Genomic DNA, 8,474 nt, shown 5'->3' on the forward strand with positions numbered 1-8,474 from the left:
TACATTCAGTAAATTTGCCAAGAACTGTGAAAACAATAATCTCGCTTCACAAAATCAGTTAAAAAAAGTACGTGCAAATTCCAAGATACAAAGGCCTAGTAAGCTATTAAAATAAACTGATTGAAGAACACGCGGGTGAGTTACAATATACAATGCAACAAAGAAGCCAACATTGATACACACAACCATGAACCACAACCAACGAAACAAGTTTGAGTGTATTTTACAAACTTTATTTAAATTGTCATTTTTTTATAGCTTTGACCGTTGCACAAGTAACAAACAATTAAATTACAATACATTTTTTTTATTAAACAAACCAGTCAAACGTAATGCGCAATGAGGACAGCAGTTCAGTTCTTGGGAGTTCGCAGGTTAGGGAGGACGAAGGAAGCAGCTACGTTCCCCAAGTCCTCAACAGGCCGGGACAAGTGCAATACCATCCCAAACAGAGCATTGTCACCTCTCCCAACCTGCACAGAAAAGGGATGGCTTCGACCAGACTTTTATCAGTGCCATGATCAGTTTTGCATGGATTTGCACAGCGTGTGTTTTCAAAAGCTGAAAGCAAACCAGCAAAACTAACCAGAGACCCTTGTCCACAGAGCGCAGTCCTAAGCTCCACCACGCGACGATGTACGCCTCTAGAAGTACTTTAAGTGCTCACACTGCAGTAGAAATACATACAACTACCTGCACTATAAGCACTTTAATACTGCTGGAACCAACGCATGCTTCCAGTGTCCTGCAGCAGCAACAGGTGGCCACATCAGCCATCCTAGTCATAAACATCAGCCAGATGACCCTTGATTTTGCAGAGACACAGTACACTGTCAGTTTTGCATAGATTTGCACAACTCAATTTTCTTGCAGAGCAACTACGCAAAACTGGCAGTGAACCGTTTTAGACCACCGAAGACTTGAGTGAGCGCACCGCAGATGAGAGTTCTAGCTCCTTATGCCAGAAGGAGCACTTAGGGCAGTAGGTGCTAGTCTACTTCACTATCTGCACTAGATGCACCTTAGCATAAGCACCAGTCGCAAGCACCTGCTCGTGATGGGTGTATTGGAACTTCACCAGTGTCACGACAGTGCTGAAAGTGCCTTCACTGCAGTAGATATTGTAAGACTACCTGCACTGTAAGCACTTTGACACTACCGTGACTCAACGGTTCATGAGGTGTTTGGGACCAATTTTGATGCCATTATTTCCACACAGTATTGCCAAGGGAACTTGTAGTCTTTGCATCGGCGACCTGTGGGGGTTTAGAGGAAAAAAAAACTTTAGACAACATAGGAAAACAATGCATTTGAATCAGCACGTCAAAATCAGATGAAACATTGGAGGGATTGATGAGTATGTGTTGTGGAGCGATGGAAATAGACGCTCGTCCATTTAGAAGTAATGTAGCGCAACCTCAGTGTAGGCTATATAAACACACACCGACTAATCCCAAACGTGGTAGTGTGTATTTCAGTGATAATCTATTCGGTGGGATGAGATGAAGAACCAGTAAACAAGTTGTGTTTCACACACTGGGAGCCGCTCGACCATCCACCCCTCCCCCACACACACACACACCAACATGGCGCCATGGAGTCCGCATTTTCGCCTTTACGTTTTTTAATAAATACTCGCGTCTTGTTCATAAACACGATGGGGTATTTCAGGGGGGGAAACACTCAGTGTACTTTATGGTGTTTATCAGACGTTTCCGAGACGGCCAGAGCCCCGGGCGGGTTGATAGTACCAACTACTAAGTTGACACAAGAATCCCACACATGAAAACACTGCAACACACCAGCATGTGCTAGCCTAGCCACCGCGGCTAACCACCAAGTAAACGTTGACAGAAACAACACGTTATACAGGTGGAAATATGTTTATAAGTTTATACGGCCGGGTTAGAACTTGTTTGGGAGAGGGGTAGTGCCTATCAACGTTTGGCGGAATTAAAACTTGAATACTACATGCGCCCAACCAGTCCCATCTACTGGTCGAGTTGAGAGTAGCTCGACGGTTAGCCACCACAGAGCTACCATTAAACTTAAAACCAACGTCTTTACAAAACAACGTTCTCCCCCGACAGCACCGCACGGGCCAACCACGGTTTGATTAAGATATCGAGACGTTTTAACAAAAGGGTGTGGAGTTAAAGCGAGGGAGATTCGCGCCCATGCACGCGAGGTAGCATTATTAGCAGCACTGGCTAACAGCCTGCGGGTGACGGAAGGCGCGCGGCCTGCTGCAGACCCATGTGCTGCTGCTTTGTTCTAGGGGCACTTTTTAAACACATGGAGCCGAACACACGCTACAGCCCGTGGGTTAGCTTATTATTCCGTCGGGTCGCCATCAATTCGTGTTCGTAATGTTACAACGTCCCCATCCCGAAAGTGAGTGAGCGCGTGGCGCGGCGGGTTTAAGGCGCACGGGGCGGCATCGGCGCTGCACGCTTTTCAAATCTCCCTCATTCTGCAGCCATGGAGGAGCGGCGGACCACGCGTCCCCCCCTCCCCCGCACAACACTGTTACCAAACGCACTAAACTCGCACCTTCACGTCGCTTTGTGCTTATATAAACCCGCCGTGGCCGATTCAGTTAAGGGTTACATGCCGCGAGGGCTACTTTCCTGCGCACAACCAACACAATAACAGAAAACCAACAACAGGTTTCCTCTTCCATAACACGCGCGCAGTTAAGACACCAGTCTCACCAGCAAAAAAAATAAAAAATCCACCATCTTCCACTCACTTGTCCCGACTTACCGTGCGGTACTCACTGTACTGTGTGGCCGGTCCGTCCGTGTGTGGAACCGGGAGGAGATACGGGAACCATGCATGTAGGCAGCGTGCCTGGCGTGTAGTCCCGGAGCATGTGACGGGGGTTGCAGGTCGTAGTAAGACGCGGCCCGGAGGAGACCATGTGGTGAGTGAAGGGCGGCTCCCTGGGAGCCAGGCTAAACCCCACTGCCTCATTTGCATAATACAACTACTACTACTTCCGATCGCTTAGGCGTGGAGTTTGGAGAGGAATATTTATAGATTACATCCCTGGGTGTAAATATAGATCAGTGCGTTGGGAATGGAATGAAGGAGTTAAACGCTGGTTGAGTTGTGGGATGCTTTTAAAAATAATAAAAGACATGCCACATTAAACAACTCGGGGGTAATTAAAAGTCAATGCCACCCGAAAGTTTGATGGGCACGATTTATGGCGTGGGAATTCAACATATTTTGAGAGCATCCTTTGCTTTGTGTTTTATTTTAATCTAGGTTGTCGTTTTCCATTTCAACTGTAGCCTATTGAAATGTGTAGTTTGTAGAAATCCAGTTTTGGTTTTGTTTTGACTACATGCTAAAAAAAAATCCCCCCCAAAAAAATGAATGCCCATAATGTGTCACGATAAAGATCTATCGTTAATAGTACGTTAAAATAGGTTGAAACGATGTGTTGTTTTTGGCGGGCAGTAGGCCTAGTCGATTCGATTAAAAAAACTAAATGGTCTGTCAACAAACTTTATTTCGGATTTGCTCCCGAACCATGGCATTACTTCAGTTAATTTCAAGTAGATACATATTGTCAATAATATCCCAAATGTTGAAATCACAAGTGAAACAGGGATTGTGAGCCACTTGTAAACATGTGTGTGTGGCTCCTCCCCTGAAGAGGCCGTGCGGCTCCGTGGAGGAGCGCGAGGGGGTTGTGCTGCTGGCCGCCATGTAGGTCAGCCTAGTTCACCTCTCCCCTCTGGAGCTATTCATATGGAAAACATCGACATCACCGACCCCACAAAGAGCAGAAGAGGAGATATATATATATAAATGTATATCTATAACAGAGTCAGGAAGGAATATATATATATATATACACTTAAAATATATTGATTTATATACAAACTTTATATATTATATGTATATACACTTTAAATATATTGATTTATACACAAACTTTATAGATTATATATATATATTTATATATATAAAGTGATTTTCAAGTAACAAAACAGAGTACAAAAAATGATATTCTGCTTACTGCTGTATTTATGCTGTTAGTTGGGCTAGTTGTCTCTTGTTTTTCACCTTTGGTTGGTAGCTTAGTGGGGTGGGTTGAACAGGGGGGCATTGTCACTACCTGGAGCTTGCATAAACGGAGCCTGGGTCTGTTGAAGGTGACTTGCCGTTGTACTGCTGTATTTATTGCTGTTAGTTGGGCTAGTTGTCTCGTGTTTTTCCCCTTTGGTTGGTAGCTCAGTAGCCAGCGTGCTTATAAGGTTGGTTTGGACAGGGGCTTCTGAATATGTGTTTTCCTTGGATTTTGGCACAAGGGATTATAACATCTGATCCTGTGTGAGAGAGAGAGAGAGAGAGACGGAGAGGGAGGGAGAGAGAGACGGAGAGAGAGCGAGAGAGAGAGAGAGAGAGAGAGGGAGAGGGAGAGAGAGACGGAGAGGGAGGGAGAGAGAGAGAGAGCGAGAGAGAGAGCGAGAGAGTTAGAGTCAGAGAGCGAGAGACAGAGAGCGTGCCTAGCGGCATCTAAATTATAAAAATAAAGAATCCTAAAAAATAAATGAAGTGCATTATCTTATCAGAATCTGAATTTCTTTTATTACATTCTTATTGTACAAATACACAAATATAATTCTTGTGCTTGGTACCTCACCAAACATAGCAGCAACAATACAATATAAAGTAAATAGATATATCCCCATACACATATTCCAGGTGCTATAGGTCGACCGCTCTGTGCCTCCTGCCTCTGGAATATGATAAGGCAGCATTATCTTAATAAGAGGATGACCTCAGTGGAGCAGCAGCTGAACCCACTGTTTTCCTGTATACTTTATTATCATATTCCTCTCCAGTCAAACTTTGGTGTGCGCTTCAAAACCTTGACTTTGAATTCATGAATTCATTTACTGATCAGCGTTTCTCCTACGTCTTCCTTCTTCCCGTGAAGAGTCTTCGGCGATAGTTCACAACACGAGCCCGTGGCGTTCCATCCTGACGTCTGACGTGGGCCTCGGAGCGGTTATTCTCCAGGCTCCACGGTTCACCGTGAAGTCCGTCACCGGCCTGACGCAAGCGTGATCCGATACCCTCGCAGTAAACCCAGGCATGCCCGGGCCTCCCTTCCCCATCACAACCCCAGCAGCACGAGGCAGAAGGGGGAGAGTGCATCTCTGCTGCTATCTCGAGTGTCATAGGATAATAGTTTGTCAACCACGGAGGCTGAGGGCAGGCAGGGGAAAAGAAGGATGGAAGAAATAGCTTTAGCCTCATTAGCTGCTCTCGCTGGCACGCCAGAGTGAGATGTGTGGGTGAGAGACTCGAGCCGGCGGCGGGGAAACATGAATTCTGATCTTGACAGTTCATACAGCGGTTGTGTTTGCAGCAGGCATGGGCTATAACGTGAGATCTGAGGAGACACAGGGACGGGGCATGAGATGGGGATTTGAAAAGCTGATGTTTACTGTTCATTATAGGAATCTGATCCCAGGCTCCCGTGGAGACTGAGTTAAGTGTGCTGGGGACCACTTGGGCCTGTTGTGTGCAGCAGCTACATGCCTTTACTTAAAGGATCCAGAGACAGTTACCTGAGGTTAACACACAAACGTGTTTGGAGAATGTGAAAAGGTTTTTTACGCTCTATTCCAAAGTAACAGCACTAGTACCACATTTGAAACAATGCAAAACCAAACTTCTGTTTTTCCACTGACTCTTGTGTTGAGCTTTTTATTTGGCATCGATTTCTCCAGATGAGACGGTTTGACGAGCTGCCCTGCAGAGAGCAGCTCTCCTTATGGGTGCTCAGAGCCGGAGTGTCTTTAATACGTCCTCAAGCATGGCCGGCCCTCAGTCATCCGTGGCTAATGAACAGACGTCCCCCTCCCACCTGTCTCTCGGCGGCCATGCTCTGGTTCCTGCGGAGGAGTAGGTAGGCAACAAGGCCAGCCGTGGTCCACTCCTGAGCGAAACCAAAGTTTTTTACTTTACAAAATAACTCAACATCACACCGGTGGGAAGAACAATCACACTTTCCGGAGGTATTTCATTATTTGTGCACTAAACATTATTCAGGCATGGCAAATAAAAATGTACACACCTTTATTCTCTCAGTGAAACATTCGAGTAGTAAGCGATATGGAAGATGGATTCAGTCTAGGTGAGCAGGGCAACACCTCCGCAGATTTGATACCACTGAGGCGTCCCAGAATGCACTCTGTTTTTGGGAGTGGAACCAACATACTGGGCTGCAGGACCCTCAAGACCACAGCCAGAACTCACTGTCGACAGAAATCAATGGCGGGTCTCAGGAGGATTTATGAGCAGGGATGGGATTCCAGGCCAATATAGGGAATCGAATTCATATCCATAAATAGTTCCAACAGATTGATAACGATAATTATGATAGATATGGATACAATATGGATACAACTGAAACCATCGAACACCCCCATTCACGCCTCACATTAAAGCTGGTCTAAAGGCTAACTCAGATGAAGGCCGTAGATTGCACGCTACCCCAACATACACCAAACACCCAAATATATATTTATAATATGATATAATATCACCCATTCCACCTGTTCCACATGACCCTAAACCGGACCTTAACCCCTGACCCTAACCTAGACCCTAACCCAGACCCTAACCCCTGACCCTAACCCGGACGCTAACCCCTAACCCTTACCCCTGACCCTAACCCCTGACCCTGACCCAACAGCCAACCCCCGTTAACGTGTCGTCCCACTAGCCCGATGTGGGTCTTTTTTTGGGTGTTTCTTTGGCAGCGGATGCACCTTCACCCATCGATGCTGACATTCTGGCTAAAGATATTGGGGATCGAACCCAGGATCTACTGGAGGTCTACTGGAGTCGAGCGCCGCAACTCGCACTGCACTTCATAACCTGTCCTCAATGTGCGTCACAGTCTGCACCACCGCACCACTACGCACACGCACACGCATACGCACACACACGCACGCGCACGCACACGCACACACACACACACACACACACACACACACACACACACACACACACACACACACACACACACACACACACTCGCGCCCATCTTTGACCTGCTGCTCATGCTCAAAATGAAACAAACACTCACTAAATAACCTAAGGATTCGCTGCTGTAATTAGCGAAGATAAATGGAGAATAAATTGTCCGGTCATTTAAACTCCCCCACTTCTCATTCTCATCAACAGCTGGCGGCCGTGCACAACGAGTCCCTGAAATATCTGATGGTTCGGGGCACATTTTGATGCGTCGTGCATGAAATCACTGGGAAACTGCAAAAATTGAGTTAATAGAATCGACCAATTAAATAAGTAATTCGTTCATTAATCACCACCCTCCGGTTAGCCTGTATGTATTCAATTAGGCACCTGTGTCCACCTGCGGTTCAGGTGAGGCAGCAGACAAACCCCTCTGTTATCATGAGCCGCACATTAGCTAATTAGTGGAGAGATGAGAGCCCCTGTGTCTCGCTCTCCCTCTAAATGACTAACTATCGGTGGCTCCATTGTTTTTCACACATTATAATTAGTCAACTGTAAACCCAAAAGATAATGGAATGAAACAAATAAAACAAGCCTTTCGAAAGGCAACAGCAAGTTCCAAATTAACGCATAAATAACAAGTTTATGCAGTCTTTATTACTTCCCGGCCTGTGCCGTGTATTCACCTTGCTCACCTGTCTATACGCGCTGACCTGGCGTGCTCTTGCGAATAGGTTCTGTAAGAGCAGCTGCCCCGACCCTACGTTCTCCGTCAGCAGGAGATGCATGCCGCGGTCCGACACCACTGTAGCATGAGGGAGGTCCGACGCCCCCTGACCCGCCTTGCCCTCTCTCTCCATAAAGGGAGGAGATGTATGCTGGCGTCCTGCTCGTTTCCCCTGCCCTAACCCTGCTGCTTCATCTGTCCTCCTAACCTCCATCTTCCGCGCCCACTGTGTATCTGCCTCCGCCGCTGATGACAAGAGGACCGAGCCATTAATTAATTTAACTTAATTAAAGAAAAAAAATCGGCGGGAATTTGAACTTTTTTAATTTGTTTGTTTGAATTGCTCATCTTCGTTTGAATACGTTCATCATTTACCAACGAGAACAGATTAATTACACAATCGTAATATGAAACACATTTTTTTTTTCTGAAAAAACACATGTATACATAATTTAATAGGCTTAACTATTCAATATAATATCAATGATTAATTATTAAGGCAGCAAAGGTTTTCCCTGTTTTATTCATGGCTCCCATCTTTTATGTATTGCTTTTAGTCCTCAGACATTGTTTTATAATGGTGCCTAACGGACAGCAGAGGGCGCTGTCCACATTTGAAACAAAACCAGGGTACAACTCCAAGAAAAGTCATTTTCAGAAATGCAGGAACATTCCACTACTTAGGTTTCAATATCAATGCGTGGTCACTGTGAAAAGCTCTGGCTTTGCTGCTAGA

General features: G+C 45.8%; 1 long non-coding RNA gene across 1 annotated transcript; it reads right to left on the reverse strand.

Moving 5' to 3' along the window:
- Nucleotides 1–211: 211 nt before the first annotated feature.
- LOC132448845 (uncharacterized) lies at nt 212–2,991 on the reverse strand. The gene is made up of 2 exons (XR_009523445.1): nt 2,767–2,991; nt 212–1,256 (listed from the first exon to the last, which is right to left on the reverse strand). It is a non-coding gene; the product is annotated as an uncharacterized LOC132448845 (long non-coding RNA).
- Nucleotides 2,992–8,474: the final 5,483 nt, after the last annotated feature.

The sequence above is a fragment of the Gadus macrocephalus genome, chromosome 20 (genome assembly GCF_031168955.1).
Source record: "Gadus macrocephalus chromosome 20, ASM3116895v1".
Lineage (NCBI taxonomy): Eukaryota > Metazoa > Chordata > Actinopteri > Gadiformes > Gadidae > Gadus > Gadus macrocephalus.